Raw genomic sequence first — 21,927 nt, 5'->3', positions numbered from 1 at the left:
CAAAATAAATATATTTTATGATATAGTGAGTTCAGACATTACTACATTGTATTAAAACCTGTTATTATTTAATCTGTTAATTATTAATTATTATCAATCATTTAATTATTATCAATTTGTTAATTATGTGATCTGTTATTAAATGCTTAAGTATTTTTTCTATTTTAAGGTCCTAAATTTTTAATTTTTGATGTTTTATGTTCGTTTTTGGGTGGCATTCAGGGCAGACTCAAGGCTTGTGGTCAGGGATCACCCCTGTTGGGTCTGTGTGGGGATTCCGAGATTTGAACCTGGGTCAGTCGCACATCAGGGAAATGTGTTTCCTATTTTTCTATCTCTGTTTTCACTATTTTTAATCACAATAGCAAGCAATTCCTTATTATGAGTCATACAGAATATATATTTATAATAATCACAAAGTTGGATGAGAAAGTTAGTAAGAAGTACAGTATTTGTCTTGCTTGAGATCAACTTTGGTCAGAATCTTTGTTACGACATTTGGTTCCCTAGGGGTGATCCTTCAGCCCAGAGCTGGGAGTAAGCTCTGAATATTAGCAGTGTGGCCCCAAAAAATAAATTCCAGACATGCTTTCCAGACTTCCCCCAGTGACATACTATTGTTGCTATATGCAGATACAAGATTGCTAAAGCATATTCTTCTCAGATTTTTCTTGCACTATATAAATAATTACAATATTTAGTTCATAATGAGGAAAAAGATCAAAATAAAGAACGCTAAATAGACTTGAAAGTCTTATTTTTAACTTGAAACTTAAGTAATTAAGCATAACTGAAAGATAAATTCTAAAGTAGGCCAAAATGAAATTTATATAATTTTTAAGATACTTGTATTTTTTAAACATATGAAACACATGAATTTTGTATATCTTTAGGTAAGTCATATTTAAGAGATATTAGTCATGCTAAAATCCTATTAATTTTCTTATGCTGTAAAATTTAATGTGATATTCCAAATTCTATGTGTCATTTTATTTTTTATCATTATTTGATAACAGAATGCATTGGTTTTTAAATTCTACTAATTCAAAAGATTTTTATTTACTTTTGTGGTAACAAATATGGGTTACAAATTCACACATCTGAGATTAAATATAACAATCATGACTCACTTTTTTATAACTTCACATTTGGGAGAAACATGGAAAGAAAAATAAGACCTAATTTTTGTTATGTGGATAATATCCAGAAAAAGAACCAAGCAGCTTTGAAACTTCTTGTCTTCAGATTTCTTCAGTTTTGCTCTTTAGGGCAATACTTTAAATATGCTCCCTATTCTATTTTGCAATATTTGTATATCTTGTTTTTATATTGGCTACTATGACATAGACTGAAACTATTACAATCATTAATCTTCTGATGCCTGTGTTCATTCTTAACATGCTAAGATCTCACAATTTACTTTAAAAGAAAAATATGCCACAGTGGCTACTCATTTTTCATGGATTTTCAGTCTTTCTGGGATTTACAGTGTCCCATGTGGTAAAGAAATCTTTATTGATGATCAACCGGAAACCAGAGACAATATTAAATATGGTCGTCACCCTTCTAAAATAATCTGGGATGTAGAGTCCACCTAACAGAGTGGCAGATTGACAATCCATGTCAATGGAATCAACTGCAGAGACAGGAGAGGATAAGAAAGAAATGCTTGTCTGAAGGGAATACAGTGCAGAGAGCCAGAAAGTCTCACCTTCTGATGAAAATTGGAACCCAACATTTTATGCAAGGACAAAAGAACATGAATATTTCCTATTAATAAGGCTTTCATACCAGTAAGTGACATGCTGGAGCAAAGAAACAGAAATTCAAAATAGCATGAATAGATAATGGATAAATAAAGAAGACATATAGGGAAGGGTTATTCACTTAGCTAAAGTGATGCTGGAATGAGGGAAAATTGGAAATGTGTATCACAGCTTTTCGTAGATCATGAATAATTTGCCTTACATAAATGTGCTTAGCTCGACTGGCAGTAAATTGGAAATAATTCTCAGGCTTTGGTGGAGGTTCAGGAATCTGCTACAAATCCTGTTGACATCTTAATATGAGTGGGGCATCGTTAGCTCAAGCCACCCTTAGCATCACAGGAAGATAGTCAAGTCAAAGGTACTCTCTTGTTTTGTTTCAAATAAGACTCTGATTGCAGAACAGCTAAAGTCTACTCCAATTTGTGGGATTTTTACTTTTACATAAAAGTTGTACATTGTATTAGGCATACTGATATTAGATATATAGATTTTATATTTGTAAATATAGACTATTAATTGGTGGCAGGAACACAGCTGTTTCACTGTTGAAGAGAAGTTGGTGTTGTTTTTAATTCTGAATATTTTATTCAGATTCATGTACTTACTTGGGATCTGGGTGAAATGCAGCATTTGAGAAACAAGAATATGAATGACAGAAAAAGTGACTAAGGTTCTATTTGAAGTCTCTTATTGAAATATCAGTTCTTGTGAGTGACTTATCCTGTGACTCACCATCTCTTGGTGCCTAAGCTGTTCCTCCCTAAAGAATCTTCTTTATGATCACTTGTCTAACAGCCACCCTGGGTAATGTTTTCCCTCTACCATTTCCTCTTTGCCTATAGCCTCCTAGAAGATGGGCTTATGGTCTCTATTGTAGGCTCTTCATGAACTGCCTAGATCCCTAGAACAACTGTGAGGATAATAAACCAGATGTCCCCACTACTCCTTGATCATCTTAGCTACTCAATATTCACTTTCCCCAGATAGGTCCACTAGTCTTTGCCTGTGTCTTAAAACTTTCCTACAGTGCCTTTTCTTCATTGTCTTTTGTGTACAAACATCAGTGTGTGCAAATGTCATTACAGCAACACAGCCAAATATGTGAGCAACCCTGAGTAAAGGGAATATATCAATGTCCAGAAAGATAAAAAATATATATTAAAACATAATAAAATGTCAAATCAAAATTTATTTTGTCTTCAAGTTAATTTGATGCAAAACTACCACTTATTATTCTACAGAAAATTTGGTGACTTTTTTATTGTTTAAAATACTCAAATAAAAATTTTGTTTATTTTTTTATTTCTGTGAAGCTTCTGTGAAGCCTTTCAAAATGTTTATCAGATTTATATATTTTCTAGATGCTCATTCCTTACTTTTGGGGAAGTATAAGCATTTAATTTACTTAGGAATGCAAAATATTTGCATAACAGTAATTCATGTTTTATCATACAAACTCAAGTAACCCGATAATAAAAATCTTAGGTTTCTGAATTGTCTTACTCACAAAGACAAAATGAGTTGCCTGGGCCCAGAATTACAACAAGTTTTTTTGCCTCTCTTAATCTGAAATGTATGCAGCTCCTAACATTTATTTCAATGTCTTCTGGAAATAATGGATTGCTTTGCATTTGAAATCACATTAATGTGTTTATCTCATCAGCAACTTAGCAGCTGTTTGAAGTTAATACTGTCAGTATTGAGTATATCAAATTTGAGTTGATTTTTTAATTGATCACTTACCCAGTTGTAAACTAACGTTGGTCTTAAAATTTTACTCAGATTCATTAAACTTATTTAATGCATCAAATAAGAGGCATATTGCTTAACATCCTGTGTCAAATCCTTCCAATATTCATACAGATCATTTTGTTAACTCAGCATATTTTCATTCGGTAATACCAAATCTTTGAATAGGAGAATGATAATAGTAAGGGACATTTGTATGCATGGTTCAATTTACAAATAATAATCAACTCCAAAGAAATCTATTCTTCTGCATAAGCATATTTTATACAATTATATTAAACTCATATGTATTCTAAAGCAAATTTATAGATTTTCTTTATTTTTACATTTTGGCAACATATAACCTTAGAGAATTTTTTTTTTAATTTTTTTTTTATTTAAACACCTTGATTACATACATGATTGTGTTTGGGTTTCAGTCATAAAAGGAACACCACCCATCACCAGTGCAACATTCCCATCACCCAAGTACCAAATCTCCCTCCTCCCCCCCCAACCCCCGCCTGTACCCTAAACAGGCTCTACATTTCCCTCATACATTCTCAATATTAGGACAGTTCAAAATGTAGTTATTTCTCTAACTAAACTCATCACTCTTTGTGGTGAGCTTCCTGAGGTGAGCTGGAACTTCCAGCTCTTTTCTCTTTTGTGTCTGAAAATTATTATTACAAGGGTGTCTTTCATTTTTCTTAAAACCCATAGATGAGTGAGACCATTCTGCGTTTTTCTCTCTCTCTCTGACTTATTTCACTCAGCATAATAGATTCCATGTACATCCATGTATAGGAAAATTTCATGACTTCATCTCTCCTGACAGCTGCATAATATTCCATTGTGTATATGTACCACAGTTTCTTTAGCCATTCGTCTGTTGAAGGGCATCTTGGTTGTTTCCAGAGTCTTGCTATGGTAAATAGAGCTGCAATGAATATAGGTGTAAGGAAGGGGTTTTTGTATTGTATTTTTGTGTTCCTAGGGTATATTCCTAGGAGTGGTATAGCTGGGTCGTATGGGAGCTCGATTTCCAGTTTTTGGAGGAATCTCCATATCGCTTTCCATAAAGGTTGAACTAGACAGCATTCCCACCAGCAGTGGATAAGAGTTCCTTTCTCTCCACATCCCCGCCAACACTGTTTATTCTCATTCTTTGTGATGTGTGCCATTCTCTGGGGTGTGAGGTGGTATCTCATCGTTGTTTTGATTTGCATCTCCCTGATGATTAGTGATGTGGAACATTTTTTCATGTGTCTTTTGGCCATGCGTATTTCTTCTTTGTCAAAGTGTCTGTTCATTTCTTCTCCCCATTTTTTGATGGGGTTAGATGTTTTTTTCTTGTAAAGTTCTGTCAGTGCCTTGTATATTTTGGAGATTAGCCCCTTATCTGATGGGTATTGGGTGAATAGTTTCTCCCACTGAGTGGGTGGCTCTTGTATCCTGGGCACTATTTCCTTTGAGGTGCAGAAGCTTCTCAGCTTAATATATTCCCATCTGTTAATCTCTGCTTTCACTTGCTTGGAGAGTGCAGTTTCCTCCTTGAAGATGCCTGTAATGTCCTGTAGTGTTTTGCCTATGTGCTGTTCTATATATCTTATGGTTTTGGGGCTGATATCGAGGTCTTTAATCCATTTGGATTTTACCTTTGTACATGATGTTAGCTGGGGGTCTAAGTTTAATTTTTTGCAAGTGGCTATCCAATTGTGCCAACACCACTTGTTGAAGAGGCTTTCCCTGCTCCATTTAGGATTTCCTGCTCCTTTATCAAAAATTAGATGGTTGTATGTCTGGGGAACATTTTCTGAGTATTCAAGCCTATTCCACTGATCTGAGGACCTATCCTTATTCCAATACCATGCTGTTTTGATAATTGTTGCTTTGTAGTACAGTTTAAAGTTGGGAAAAGTAATTCCTCCCATATTCTTTTTCCCAATGATTGCTTTAGCTATTCGAGGGTGTTTATTGTTCCAAATGAATTTCAAAAGTGTCTGATCCACTTCTTTGAAGAATGTCATGGGTATCTTTAGAGGGATGGCATTAAATCTGTATAATGCCTTGGGGAGTATTGACATTTTGATGATGTTAATCCTGCCAATCCATGAGCAGGGTATGTGTTTCCATTTCCGTGTGTCCTCTCTTATTTCTTGGAGCAGAGTTTTATAGTTTTCTTTGTATAGGTCCTTCACATATTTAGTCAAGTTGATTCCAAGATATTTGAGTTTGTGTGGTACTATTGTGAATGGGGTTGTTTTCTTAATGTCCATTTCATCCTTATTACTATTGGTATATAGAAAGGCCATTGATTTTTGTGTGTTAATTTTGTAGCCTGCCACCTTGCTATATGAGTCTATTGTTTCTAGAAGCTTTTTGATAGAGTCTTTAGGGTTTTCTAAGTAGAGTATCATGTCATCTGCAAACAGTGAGAGCTTGACTTCTTCCTTTCCTATCTGGATTCCCTTGATATCCTTTTCTTGCCTAATCGCTATAGCAAGTACTTCCAGTGCTATGTTGAATAGGAGTGGTGAGAGAGGACAGCCTTGTCTTGTGCCAGAATTTAGAGGAAAGGCTTTCAGTTTTTCTCCATTAAGGATAATATTTGCCACTGGCTTGTGGTAGATGGCCTTCACTATATTGAGAAAGGTTCCCTCCATTCCCATCTTGCTGAGAGTTTTGATCAAGAATGGGTGTTGGACCTTATCAAATGCTTTCTCTGCATCTATTGATATGATCATGTGGTTTTTATTTTTCTTGTTATTGATGTTGTGTATTATGTTGATAGATTTACGGATGTTAAACCAGCCTTGCATTCCTGGGATGAAACCTACTTGATCGTAGTGGATGATCTTCTTAACGAGGCATTGAATCCTATTTGCCAGGATTTTGTTGAGGATCTTTGCATCTGCATTCATCAGTGATATTGGTCTGTAATTTTCTTTTTTGGTAGCGTCTCTGTCTGGTTTAGGTATCAAGGTGATGTTGGCTTCATAAAAGCTATTTGGAAGTGTTTCTGTTTGTTCAATTTCATGAAAGAGTCTTGCCAAGATTGGCAGTAGTTCCTCTTGGAAAGTTTGATAGAATTCATTAGTGAATCCATCTGGACCTGGGCTTTTGTTTTTCGGCAGACATTTGATTACTGTTTTAATTTCATCAATGGTGATGGGGGTGTTTAGATATGCTACATCCTCTTCCTTCAACCGTGGAAGATTATAAGAGTCCAAGAATTTATCCATTTCTTCCAGGTTCTCATTTTTAGTGGCGTAGAGTTTTTCAAAGTAGTTTCTGATTACCCTTTGAATCTCTGTCATATCAGTAGTGATCTCTCCTTTTTCATTCCTGATACGAGTTATCAAGTTTCTCTCTCTCTCTTTCTTTGTTAGGTTTGCCAGTGGTCTATCAATCTTGTTTATTTTTTCAAAGAACCAACTTCTGCTTTCGTTGATCTTTCGGATTGTTTTTTGAGTTTCCACTTCATTGATTTCTGCTCTCAGCTTTGTTATTTCCTTCTGTCTTCCTATTCTTGGGTCCTTTTGTTGAGCATTTTCTAGTTCTATTAGCTGTGTCATTAAGCTACTCAGGTAAGCCTCTTCTTCCTTCCTGATGTGTGCTTGCAAAGCTATAAATTTTCCTCTCAGTACTGCTTTTGCTGTGTCCCATAAGTTCTGAGAGTTTGTGTCTTTATAGTCATTTGTTTCCAGGAACCTTTTTATTTCCTCCTTGATTTCATCTCGGACCCACTGGTTATTGAGCATGAGGCTGTTTAACTTCCAGGTGTTAAAGTGTTTCTTCTGAGTCCCTTTGGAGTTCACAAATAATTTCAGAGCCTTGTGGTCAGCGAAGGTAGTCTGCAAAATTTCTATCCTCTTGATCTTATGGAGGTATGTTTTATGTGCCAGCATGTAGTCTATCCTGGAGAATGTCCCATGTACATTGGAGAAGAATGTGTATCCAGGTTTCTGGGGATGGAGTGTCCTATATATATCCACTAGGCCTCTTTCTTCCATTTCTCTCCTCAGGTCTAGTATATTCTTTTTGGGTTTCAGTCTGGTTGACCTGTCCAGTGTTGACAAAGCCGTGTTAAGGTCCCCCACAATTATTGTGTTGTTGTTGATATTATTTTTCAGATTTGTCAACAGTTGTATTAAATATTTTGCTGGCCCCTCATTCGGTGCATATATATTTAGGAGATTGAATTCTTCCTGCTCTACGTACCCCTTGATTAATATAAAATGTCCGTCTTTGTCCCTTACAACCTTCCTGAGTATAAAGTTTGCATTATCTGATATTAGTATGGCCACTCCAGCTTTTTTATGGGTGTTGTTTGCTTGGATAACTTTTCTCCAGCCTTTTATTTTGAGTCTATGTTTGTTCTGACTATTCAGGTGCGTTTCTTGTAGGCAGCAGAAGGTTGGATTGAGTTTTTTGATCCATTTAGCCACTCTGTGTCTCTTAACTGGTGCATTTAGTCCATTGACGTTGAGAGAAAGAATTGTCCTGGGATTTAACGCCATCTTTATTTCAAAATTTGGTGTGTCTTTTGGGTAGTCTTGTCTTAGATTAGGTCTTTCAGTTTTTCTCTTAAGACTGGTTTTGTGTCTGTGAAGTTTCTGAGCTGTTTTTTGTCTGTGAAACCATGTATTCTTCCATCAAACCGGAAAGTGAGTTTTGCTGGGTATAGTATTCTGGGTGAAGCATTCATTTCATTCAGTCTTGTCACAATATCCCACCACTGCTTTCTGGCATTGAGCGTTTCTGGTGACAGGTCTGCTGTAAATCTCAGGGAAGCTTGCTTGAACATGATTTCCCCTTTTGATCTTGCTGTTTTCAGAATTCTGTCTCTATCTGTGGGATTTGTCATTGTGACTAGGATGTGTCTTGGGGTGGTTTTTCTGGGGTCTCTTTTGGTTGGTACTCTTCGGGCATGCAGGATTTGATCACATATATTCTTTAGCTCTGGAAGTTTCTCTTTAATGATGTTCTTGACCATTGATTCTTCCTGGAAATTTTCTTCCTGGGTCTCTGGGACTCCAATGATTCTTAAGTTGTTTCTGTTGATCTTATCATAGACTTCTATTTTCATCTGTTCCCATTCTTTGACTAATTTTTCCATTGTCTGCTCATTTGCTTTAAGTTTTTTGTCCAATCTCTCCTGCTGTATGGAATTGTTATGTATCTCATCTTCCACAGCACCAAGTCTATTCTCAGCTTCTGAGACCCTGTCCCAGAGCTTATTCATTTTGTCATTCACTTCGTTTACTGACTTTTTCAGTCCTGTTAGTTGACATGTTATTTAAGTTTGGAGTTTTGTCATTTCTGCCTTCATATTTTCTTGGTTCTTATTAGTGTTCTGTTCAACTCGATCCATGGTTTCTTGGAGTCTGTTGAGCACCTTCCATATTGCTAGTCTAAAGTCCTTATCTGAGAGGTTGATTAGTTGTTCAGTCATTATCTGGTCCTCAGAATTGTCATCTTCATTCTCTATGTCTGATGCTGGCCTGCGTTGTTTTCCCATTGTCACACTTGTATTGTGGGTTTTTCTACGTGTTGTGGTGGTATTCATTGTCTATATGATGTAGGCAGCACACTCCTCTGGCTCCTCCCTTTCTGGATGGGCTGACTTGCCTCTAAGGGAGGGGAGTCCTCCGTGGATGAAGCCTCACACTGGGTCAAATCTTAGGCCCGAGCATGCAACAGAGAAGACAGTCCAGAGAGAAATGTTTGCTTCTGTGATATAGCGCCGTTCTTAGTGTGATTTTTCCTTCTTGTTGCAATGGAGTTCTTTCCTTAGAAAGAGTGCACGGCCGCGTTGCGAAGCGGAGCGGCCGTGCTCCTCTGAGCCTCTTTTTGCCCCACTCGCAAGAGTTTCACGCAAGAGGACAGTAGACAGGCATAGACAGGTCACACTCACAGTCTTTCACAGCTGAGCCCCACTGGGCCGGTGTACTTTCGCGGATTTTCCTCGCCTGGTGTCACACACAGGGAGCCAGCTTTTGCAAAGGTTAGCCGGTTTTTATGCTCTGAAGTCCCTCCCAGAAAATGGCGTCTGGGCGAGCGAGGTTTCTGGAGGCTCTTTTTGCCCCACTCGCAAGAGTTTCACGCAAGAGGACAGTAGACAGACATGGACAGGTCACACTCACAGTCTTTCACAGCTGAGCCCCACTGGGCCGGTGTACTTTCGCGGATTTTCCCCGCCTGGTGTCACACACAGGGAGCCAGCTCTTGCAAAGGTTAGCCGGTTTTTATGCTCTGAAGTCCCTCCCTGAAAATGGCGTCTGGGCGAGCGAGGTTTCTGGAGGCTCTTTTTGCCCCACTCGCAAGAGTTTCACGCAAGAGGACAGTAGACAGACATAGACAGGTCACACTCACAGTCTTTCACAGCTGAGCCCCACTGGGCCGGTGTACTTTCGCGGATTTTCCCCGCCTGGTGTCACACACAGGGAGCCAGCTTTTGCAAAGGTTTGCCGGTTTTTTCACCTTAGAGAATTTTTAAAATCAATATATTAATCTTTATGGAAGCTTCAACTCTGATTTATTCAACATTTACTTTGTCAAATTTTCTATAGTTTACAAAAATTATAGTTAAAATTGTATATGTATTATGAATATATAAAATATTTTAATGGCTTGTGTAAAAACATACAGCAGAAACACTTTAGTCATTAAGTTAGTGGATCATTTTATTAAGGTGGAAATTTAAAACAATCAGAAATGTGCAAATGCCTGATTATCGGCAGATCACTCTATTTTACTTTTGTTTGTTTTTACTATTTTTAAAATAATTTCTCTAACTGAAAAAAGTCATTTATCTCTAAAATTTACTATATATATTCTATTAACTTATTCTGTTGACTTCTATAACATACAAATGGTTTTTCTGTTTTCTCACTTTGCTGTTAATGCTTGGGTAAGAATTGTTGACATAGGCATATTTTTCCCATGGTGCAATGCACCCTAACACTCTTAAGAGAAAAAATCACACATACTTGAAACCTGCCATTTCTTTGTCCTTTCTTAGGAAATGACTCTGGGATTCTACCACTTTTCGTAATTGTGAAAAGAGGGTGAATTATCTTGTGCAAAGTAGATTTTTGCTTCAGAGCTAGTAGTTAGGATCTCCTATCTAATTCTAAGGTTCCATTTTTGAGTGAGAGTAAATTTATTTGCTTAATAATACACTGAACCAGTTCATATTTTAAAATAATGGGACATAAAGTGACAGAGGACAGGGTGTGAAGGGATTGACAAGGAAAAATAGAGCAAAAAGATGGAGGAAAGAAAAAGAGATGAAAAAGAAAGGCAATTGCAGATCTGCATAAACAGAAATCACTCATTTAAAATACTGCCGATCTATATTATGTGTTTTCCTTAGCAAGGTACACAGAACATCCACAAGGGAATGTTCTTATTTACTTGGAGACTTTTCTATTAAATGAGTCAGAGAGATGATGTGACAAAGTCATTGGAGTTATCATTTGCTAGCAGCAAATGCTGGTTATAGAGAATGCAGAGCCCAGAGTCCATTTATAAAAATAAAGTAAAGAGTCAATTGAGCCAATATGGTGAAGTTTGTTTCAAAATTGTTCAATTTGTTTTAAACAATGTGAAGTTGTTTGTCCCCAACACCCACAATGTCTCAGCAAATATGTCTTCTGATTTACACTACCTTGCTAAAATCCAGCTATGGACAAGTTTAAAATGTTAAAATATTTCATTTTTGTTTGAGTAACAGCAGTGACCAGCTTTACTGCTGGAAGTAGAAGTAAGAATAATCATTTTCACAACTGAGTTTGATCAGACAGGACCAAATATATGGGAGTGAATCATTTTTACTAATGCAAAAGTACCCTCCATGGAAATTGGGTTGTGTTTACTGTTTACTTCATTGCTGGGCTTGGGGAGCTGTTTTAAATAACTCACACATCATAATTTGACTATGATTTTGTAAGCAGGATGTGCCATAGCATTAAATGTTTTAAATTTCTAAATTCAGAAGACACGGTAACAGTGTAAGTATATAATCTCTGAGAACTTTTATTTCCTGTGTGTGTGCATTTGAAATTCTTTGCCTTCACACGTTTTAATTTTTTTTAATTATGATGCCGGTGACATAAAATATAGCTATAACTTTTATTTGCATTATTATAAGGGAGAGGATGTTGGGATATACTTGTTGGTGTTCTGGAATCCTTGTGATTCTGCTTGGATATCAGTCCTGTTGGTATTCAGAAGGGATATAAGGCTCTAGTCTAGACCTCTGGCACTGACCAATAATTTTAAAAGTTCAAATTTATTTTAAATTCAATAGAAGTAAATATAGTATCGAAGAGTAAAGCTCATAGTTAAGTAATAAAAAAGCTGAGAATATCATATATTTGACTAGTTCTTGACCAAATTTAGTAAAAGTATCCAATATCTAATGCAAAAAGTGGTGACAGTGATTTCATTATGCCTTAAAAATTTATCGAATGACAAAACTTTCTTAAGAAAATGCTGTAGTATAATTTGAGCAGGGGAAAGAGAGAAGTAAATATAGAAATTGACAACTAAAATTTTAACATAAATATAATTTATATATGTTTCTCAGATTAAAAGATCCCACTTTCCTTTTTTACCAAAACTCACGACAAGTAATCAATAATCTGAAAAGCAGAAGTCCTATCTCTTCTTCTCAAGCTTTCTCTTAACTAACAACATTTTTTTTAGGTAAAACAATCAAGTGAATGTCTTGTCTTTGTTTAAATACACAGACAGAGAAACAGACACCCCCCAGATTGCTTCAATTATTCTAGAGTGTAGTTTTATTTTCAAGCAAACAAAAAGATGTATGAATATAGTCTAATTTGATTTACAGTACTGTACTTTTCTATAATACATGATGGTTTTAAATAAAGTGTAACATTAATGAAAAATATTAAATAAAATTAATAGATTATCCAGTACACTATCACAGAAGTATCTAAGAGGAAAGAACGATTTTTCTGGGCTAGAAAGTAACTTCTAGTGGCTCATCTGGCCAATACACACTATAACTGAAGCTTTGAGAAGAGAAGGATGCACTTTGATTCTGTGTAAAACCAAAAGTCTGCAACCATCTGTGTATATTTAGAATTTTTCAGGAAAGTCTGCTCAGATTTATGAGCAGGCTGGCAGTCATGAAGAGGGGAGAAATACCACACAAACAGATGTTAAATGCATATGGTATGTCCATAGAAACATTAATTGGGCTATTGTTTTAGAATTAAAATAAGGAATTAGGTTTAAAAGTGCTCCTTTGTTCAGTTTCCACTAAATAGCTTTGTCTAACAACAGGTCTAGGTTATTTTTTGTTAAGGGTTCTTGGTTCCCTGAGAGTGAAAAGAACGTGGCCCCAGAGATAATTGTCACATCTTTCACCCCACAGACCTCTGACAACTGGGTTTCGCTTCATGAATCCCGGAGAGTCGTTTTCCGTTTTGAAGAGGATGTAAGAGGATACCAGCTTGCATATCATCTTATTTGATTACAAATTCAATAAATATACAACACACTCTAGAAAAAACAGAGTTCAACCTTTCAGAAGCTCTAAAATACAAGCGACGAGTAATGGAGATAAAGGCTAATGCTTCCAGTTTATTAAAATAAACCGCTCTGACATATAAGCAATTTCTATGAAAGGTGCTGTAGGTTGTCACATCAAACTTTTTTATTCAGACATCCAGAATTTTTATTCTCTCATTTTCTCTACACTTTCATCTATCAAACACAATACTGGGTTTCATATTCTACCTGAAGACTTTTCTGACAACTTCAAATCCTTATTTTTTTCCCTGTTCATTATTTTTTTTTCTCAATTTTATATGTTCACATGTAGGCGGCAGAAACCACTTACCAAAGAAGCTCAGAGGTAGGGTGCTTTCAGATGCAAATATAAAGTATATTGATTTTTTAAAAATTAGTAAGGGGAAAACAGTATTGACTCGTAAGAGAAAGTCATAAATCAAGGATATTCTAGGCTCTTTAATACAGACATTTTCAAGGGAACAACCACCTGCTAGATTTTTCTGTTAGTGTTAGCAGTCTGTTAAGCTGACTTCCTGACCATTCTAGGTAATTCTAAGAGTTTCAAGTGTCTTTCTATTAAACCTTGTAACTCTTTTTCATAGAAAATGCTTTTCCACTAATACCTCTTAATGCAGGAAAATTGTTGCCTAGGAGTTAACATCATGCTCTTGGATCTTTGGAAAACATCAACCAAAATGACTGATATCAAACCTAAATAAAGAACATTGAAAAAATAAATAAATTGTACTGTTGATGTATACCTATTTGCATGCTTTCTACTTCAAAGCTGAGGGGGAAAGTTAACATGAGGAAGTGGATATGACTAAATGTACCTAATTTGGGGACTGAGCAATAGTACAGTGGGTAGGAAGTTTGCCTTGCATGTAACCAACCCAGAATTGATCCCTGGCATTCCATATGGTCTCCCAGCACTGCCTGGAGTAATGTTAAATGTAAAGTTGAATGTAAAGTTAGGAGTAAACCCTGAGCATCACCTGATATACCTCCCTAACCAAATAAAATAAAGTGAAGTACCTTAGTTAACTGCAAAATATATTGAGTAAAATTAAATTGAAAAAATCTGTGAACTGATGTCAATACCTATGGATTGATAATAGTCAATTATAAATAACTTACTATGTTTTGGTAGTGGAAATAAAGTCTAAAGAAGCAATGTTAATTCTTTCTAATTTGACTCTTACATATATTACATAATGGTTTTCTTAATAGCTATTGAGACAATCATGGTGACTAATCATATATTTGCTTTTGACACTATTTAATTTTCATGCCAATCTTATTTTTATTGATTTTATTCCATAAATAAATTTTAAAGTATTTCTATTACGTTGGATTGACCAATAGTCACTAGTTCTTATTGTTATTATAATTAATGAAATACAGTAGATGCAATAAATTGCAAGTATATATATTTTTAAGAATAAAGCCCTCTCAGTCATAAATATTCTATTTTTAGGAAATAAAGCAAGATTATTTTAGCTTTTTTGGTTGTATTGTATTTTTAGTCTCTGTAGCTTCTACAATTTTTAAATAAATACTATTCAAAAAAATTAAAAAAATACTATTTCAATAAAATTTAAAATAACATTTGCCTTCATTTAAGAAACTGTAAACAAGCAAGCAAGCAAATGAAATGAATAGAGAATATTACCAATCACTAACTTGCTTTGTTTTAAGTTATTGCATATAGAAATGAGAGTGATCATTTTCTTCATAGAAGAAAAGAAGATAGATTGTATTAAGAATATGAAATCCTAATGGCCAGAGTGATAGAACAGTGATAGAGCATTTGTCTCACATGCAGCTGACTCGAAATGAACCCAGGTTAGAACTCCAGCATCTCATATGGTCTCCGGATCCTACCACAAATATTTTCTGAGCACAGAGCCAAGAGTAACTGGATGTGGGCCAAAAAGAAACCCAGGAAAATAAATGAATATGAAATACCAAGCTTTCTCAGTAGAAATCATTCTTGATTATATGTCTATTTTACTCATTGTTATGTTCAGACTACTGGGTGTTTATTAACCTTTAGTCTTAATATTGACTCATGGTCAATGGCTCATCACTACAAATAGATTTTGGTATAACACATTTTCTTAATCTCTTTGAAAGCAAAAAGTTCATCTAAGGGGGATGTCCTCTAATATATATTAATTATAGAAGAATAGTTAAATGTTCCTTATTTGCCCTTAAATATTTAATATTTTTTTTCTCAATGGAGTTAATTACACTCCATTGATAATGAAAGCCAGATTAGTCTAATGAACAGGGTTACCAGCAACCCTCATGGTCTTGACAACTCAATACCTGGCAGAACAGAGGTGAGGAAGGGACTTCTCATATGCGTAAGATATATGGAAACATCTGTTCATGAAAGAACTACCAGTAGTAGTTTGAAGGATCAGAAGGACATTCTCACAGAAACTGTTGGTGAAGGATTTCTAGTACCATTTTCTTCCAGAAAAGAGGCATCTGGTGCTGAGTGAATGTGATCGGTTTGTCCCTAGAGATATAATCTGCAAAATTTACAACACTCCACAGTCACTTCCATTCAACTATTAGGGAATCTCATGTGGTTTCATGCTATAGTGTGTCCACTCCAGAAGATTCAAATCAGTATTTATTTTGGTCTTACTTTCATCTTGTAAGTACTGAAGGAGAATCTCACAGATCTTGTGGCTCTTTTGTCCCATTGAATCCAGATGTTTAAGACACTTTTTTCTATGTCTATCACCACTAGGCTCCAATGTACTTTTTGATGAAAAGGCACCAAGATAAGTTCCTGGTCAGAGATTGACCCCTTTGGTCCATTTATTTACTGCTTGGTAACCACCAGACTTTAATTTAGGGTAGAAAAAAGGTACTGAAAGCATGAAGTTCTGGATAGTCTTGTTTTCTGTTTCTTTCCATTAGAATATTCATATAAAATTGATGACTTTTTTATTGAGCCAATGATCATTCTTTCAAGGTCTGGATATCTCCTCGAATGATTTGCTGTTTGAAAGCACTACTTAGGATCTCATCATGAGGATCATGACTAGTGCATTACTGATTTCTTTTTCCATGTCTTCCATAAATTCAAGATTATCATTTATGCTATTATCCCTTTTTTTCCCTGAGCAAAATTTTTCTTTTGTCTCAAGTATTGATAATTTCCCCTTCATTAAAATCTTCGTTTCTATAACCCAGGTGAAGTGGGGGTGACACTTTTTTAGACAAATCAGGTTCTAGCTGGTGTCCTCTCTGACTCTCATTTTCTAGTGTGACTTCAATGGTCTTCTCTCTATCTGAAATTTTTTACTTTGAACACCTCTTCTCATTTCTCATTGAATAGACAGGTCCACTTGTTTCAACAACTCTATATTGTTTTGGAACAAACTGTGTTGTTTTGAATCCATGACTTGATTCATCCCCCAAGCCTTTGGTCTTTAATATCTCCATCTGACTTCTTGGAGAACTATGATGTGTTGAAGTTACAGTAGGAACGGAGTTTCCTTGGCCAACTCTTTTTTGTTGCTCCAGTAACTTTCAGTACTTTTTTCTCTCCTCTTTTTGAAAACTCTCCTCCACAGTACAGTGGGGACGCCACTGACCCTTGCTACTGTTTTCAGAGACAGTCTCTGTTGACAACTGTTCCTGAGGTCTTCCCATAAAGAAACTCTCTGGATTGCTTTTGCTATGGCAATGACCACTAGGTCTTCTATTATAGCCTTCTGAATTCAAAGTAAAACTTGATGAAGGTGAAACTCCGTGAGGTTGATTTTGGGTTACTGTCACACTGATCTTTGGATAGTCACTGATTTCATGAGGATATTTATGATCCAATTTCAAAATTTTCCTAGGTCCAGAACCTGTCAGTTCACAAGACGAAGAGTTTGAAAATACCTCTCCTGAAAAGGCCACATTCTGTGTTCCATTACTAGTGTAAGTCACCATAGGCTTTGTGGTCTGAGATGGAATTCCAAAGAAACTGGTAGCATTGTAGAGACCGCTTTTCACTTGATGAATAAGGCAGTCTCTCTTCTTGGTCTTCTAGCAGGTATTTCATCAGTGTCCACTGTAGAAAACAGTGTCATTCTGCTCCATCAAGTGATCCTCTGATCACTTCATGCTGGATTGTGAACAGGCATCTGCATAGGCACTTCTCAAATCTCTTCTGTAAACTCTTCAGCAATGCGGCACCCTGGGCTGGGGGCCAGGGTCCTGATGCCAAGTGAAGTGGGGGAGACCCAAAGGCAAGATGCTACATCAAGAAGCACTTTCAAGCCACCCTTTGCAACTTTACAACCAAGTGTTGGTCAGTGAGTGGCCTCTCTCAAAGGAGGCTATTATGAGTCTTTCTCCTTTGTGATTGATTCCCCTCACACAGATTCCCTCCCTCTTTCCACTTCACCGTACCCCCACCGCACCCCACCCCAGCCCACCCTACACTCTAGGTGAAGTCACCACTCTCCTTCTTGCCTGACAGCTGCCACCTCCTGCCTCTGAGCTGCACTAGCAGTCCAGAAAGCCTCCGCTGTGACCCATGGATGACACCTGGGAGTGGCTCGACCAGTCTGTCTTCGCAGAGCCTCACAACTTTGGGTCTGCCTCTGGCTTGGTCGTGCCCGCCTGGATTGTGACGAAGTGGGGTTGACATCACAGGTGCTCTGTTGATCCGCACCTCTGGCCGCAGGGCCTGCCCTGTGCAGAGACAGGGCTCTAGCAGCCCCCCTTCTCGGGGTCTTCTTCCCTGCTGCCACCTGTTCGAGTGCCATCTCTCCAGGAGGGCCCCACCTGGTGGCACCCTCTGCTCCCAGAAACAGAACATGGTGCCCAGAATCCTAGCCAGCCATGTGTACATACATACCAGGCTCAAGCAACAGCGGCCCACACACCCCAGAAGCCAAGCTCAGAGCTGTCACCCCGCTGCCTTCATCACCAAAGCTTCAGTCCTAAACTTTTTTCTTTTAGGGGGAGGGGTTTTGGGTCACACCCGGCAATGCTCAGGGGTCACTCCTGGCTCTATGCTCAGAAATTGCCCCTGGCAGGTGCGGGGGACCATATGGAATGCCGGGATTCGAACCACCATCCTTCTGCATGCAAGGTAAATGCCCTACCTCCATGCTCTCTCTCCTAATCTTTTATTTAAGCTTTGATTTATGGGCCACACTTGGTGGTATTCAGGTGCTACTTATTTTTTTCAACTTGTTTTTTGGGGCTTTTTCCTGGGACCCTAAGGTTTATAAACCCTTTGAGGTTCAGAGTGATAATACAGCAGGTAGGGAGGGCACTTAACTTGCATATAGCTGATATGGGTTCAATCCTTGGTATCCCATATGGTTCTCCCAACCCACCAAGAGTCATTCTTAAGTGCACCGCTAAAAATAACTCCTGAACATGACAGGATGTGGCCCAATAAAATAAACACAAACACTAAACACAGTGACCCTTTGACCTATCTCCCCAGCCCCAGAAGTTATAACTGCTCATTCATCCCTGGATTCAAAAATAAAAGGAACAATGAAGAGAATGAAGTATCTTTAACAGCTATTTGGAAAAATGAAATCATAAAATTTACTCATGAATATGGATGAATATGCAGATTGTTATGCTGAATGAAATGAGTTAAAGGAAGAGGGGTAGACAGAATAACTTCACTAATTTATGCACTATAAGAAAGATAATTTCCAGAAACAATAGAGATGAGGGCCCGGAGAGTCAGTCCATTGTTAGAAGCTTGCCACAAAAAGTGGCGAATGCAGTTAGGGTAGAGAGGAATCCATTATGACAAGGATAGTTGGAACAGATCACTCTGGACAAGAAAGGGATGCTTAAAGGGTTAAAGTGATATGCATAGTACCTCTTCATTAACAATAGTGCAAACCACAGGGTCAAAAAGTGAAAAGAGAGATAGAATGAGTGAGTGAGAGAGAAGTAAAGAAGTATCCCCTACAGAAAATCCTTGATTCTTCCCTAATATTGATCTTTACAGTATTTTTGTGTTTAACCCTTTATGTACTTCAACTATGTTATCCCATTAGTATTTAGCTACAGGAAGATGAGACTCTTTGGTTTTGTTTTCTTTGTTTATTGTAATTATTGTCACACAGTCTCTAGCACTTCCACCAATGTCTACTACTGATGTAGTGTGAGATTATGGAATTTATCTGTCTCTATGTCAATCAACTCCTACTTGGTTGCTCATTGAATGTCATTTTATGAATGCAGCACCTCCGATTGGTAGGAAAATCGGATGGCCCCACCTTTTAGGTGTGACTTTTTCCACGGATTAAAAATGCAAGGCTAAAAGAGAAGGCGTGGCTTTTTGTTCCTGGAGCTTCCTGGTGCGGCTGCTCTCAGGGTGGTTTGTGAACTGGAGTTAGAGTAACGTGGGAATTTTTGAAGACTTTTCTTTCTTTAAGTGTGTGTTTGATGATTTTTCAGATCACCTTCTGGTTAAAATCTGTCTTGGTAGTGTTCTCTGGTTGGAACCAAAGTGTTTAGTTTTTAGAAAATGGTGCCCTTAACTTGGACTTGTCTGGATCTTGCTGAGCTAACTTCAGGCTTTTCTGAATGTGTTCCATCATTTTCTATTTGTGAGTTGTTCTCTTGTTGGTGTGCAGATAGGACTAGGAACATGGTAAATATGGATATTGTAATTTGTTTGATAGGAATGTGTCTGTTGTTTTTTCTTATATTAAACAAAAAGTTTAAAAAATAAAATGACAGTAATTTCTCTAGAGTTGCAGTAAGAGGCATAGCTAAACTGAGGTTTACTTTGAGCAGAGGTGTCAAACTGCTGTGACAATCTGTATCATGTACATTTATATTTATAAAAAGTAAAGAAGGAAAGAAAGAAACATTAAAAAGAAAAATAAGAATTCGAGGATAAAGAAAATGCAGGCAGAAAACAGACTTAGCACAGAAAATGTTGGATGTTCTTTTAAAATACACTGATTTATCTCAGAAAATGTCTGAGGTGTTTTCAGTTTTTTCTGAAAGTCAGAAAAGACTCAATAATTGTTTTTTTCCGTTAAAATACATGGTCAAAATAGAAAAAATGAAACTGGTCCTACACTGCCACTTAATGAGGAAGGGCCAGTAAACTCCTTAGTTCCAACAGCTAGCATGGGTCAGGCAGGACCAATGGAAAATATGGAGAACCATCGAATGTTTTGTCCAGAAATGCTGATTGTATGCAAGAAACTAATGTAGCCCAATCAGCCGGGGAAGACAGATCTGCAAACATATTAGCCACACTCCCTTCACAACAAACTTATAGCGAGTGTGGTACAGTTCCTATACCTGCCCCACAGATGTTCAGGGAAAGTGGGGTAAACCCACTATGTTCCCCAAAATGGCCTGTCATAAGAGAGATTGGTATAAATACAGATTTGGAAGTAAAGTTTCCTCACCAGTGAAACAATTCACCTAAGCGACTAGTTCTTAGGTAGGAATTAATACAGATTCTGAAACATACCATCAGTAAAATATCTGACATCAAGAACCAGTTCTACAAGGAATTGGTAATGAAATAGATTCAGGAGTAAATTTTCCCAACCAAGAGGATGAAATGGTCTTACCTTAGGAAGATTTAAGTATACAAACTCTTGTCAGTTTAAGAAAGCATGTACTCAGTATGGTCCTCTTGCTCTTTATTGTATTAGACACCTTTGTATCTGGAGTAATGATGCAAATTGGACCCACAGAGATTATAAATGTGTGGAGAAGGTCTGTCTTGACTCATTTCAATATTAACAATGGAAAATGTATTTCCATAAGCTGGCTCAGGACAGACTTACAAAACTAGATCACTCTGGAAAGATGGTTGCCGAAATACAATTGAATTATGACATACTAGTTGGAGCAGGGGAATTCAGAGATGTGGATAAGCAGGCTAGATTACCATGTGCTATTTTAAGAATTATTAGGGATCTCACTTTAGAAGATTGGAAAAAGGTTGACTTTGAAGCTGAGTATATTAGTAGTTATGCCAGATTGTTTAGGGGGCTTACAATGCAGATTTTCTAGGCAGATTGCAAAATGCAGTTAAGAGGCAGGTGGAAGATAAAGATGCCAGGCAATAAAAACTTAATAAACTTAATAAAAACTTTAGCAATTGATAATGCTAATGGTCTGTCAGGCAATATTACACTATAAGAGAAAAGGATTTAATGGGGTACCTACATGCTTGCAGAAATGTCAGTTATTATAATAACTCTACACCATATCCCCTACCACCCCACTGGTTTTAATAATTATCTTTCTGGATATTCTGCCACTGTACCTTTAACTTCTACTTACATTCCCTTACCCCCCCGCAGCTCACCTTTAACACCATTTACTATACAGGTGCAGATCCCTAGAAATCAGGTCAGTTGCTTGAACATATCTCATGCCATGGTATCCTTAACAGCATAGGCTATTCAAATACAGACTCCAGGGAATCAAACTACTACCAGTCTTTGAATAATCAGAGTACCTGGACTATGTTCAAGGTGTTGTAAGGGAGTTCACTGGACACAAGACTGCCATTCAGCTCCCCAACAACAAGTTGGCAAATGGAAAAGTGTTGAAAACTAACTCACATGGGCAGGCAAAATGCTGTAAGATTGGCAATATGAAACATTTTAAAAACCAATGCAGAGTACAACCTCTTGTTGTACCAGCTCAGGGATTTGCCACTTTGAGACCAGAACTAATTCAATCTGTCTTGGGAAACTGGGTAAGAGGGCAATCTCTGGCCCCTCAAACTTGGGACTTTATCATCAATAATTCAACTTCCCAGTTCAAACTAAGGGAACTCTGCAGCTTAAAACCTGCCACTGCAGGAATCTGTGGCTTTAGACATTCCATGTCCGGAAGAATTTAC

General features: G+C 37.1%; 1 pseudogene; it reads right to left on the bottom strand.

Annotated features, from left to right (window-relative positions):
• Positions 1-15,488: 15,488 nt before the first annotated feature.
• LOC126003751 (sentrin-specific protease 2-like) lies at positions 15,489-17,947 on the bottom strand (annotated as a pseudogene).
• Between the last annotated feature and the right edge of the window lie 3,980 nt (positions 17,948-21,927).

Source organism: Suncus etruscus, chromosome 3, assembly GCF_024139225.1.
Source record: "Suncus etruscus isolate mSunEtr1 chromosome 3, mSunEtr1.pri.cur, whole genome shotgun sequence".
Classification (NCBI taxonomy): domain Eukaryota; kingdom Metazoa; phylum Chordata; class Mammalia; order Eulipotyphla; family Soricidae; genus Suncus; species Suncus etruscus.
Note: the sequence above shows the minus strand (reverse complement) of the source record. Positions and strands in the feature narration are given on the sequence as shown.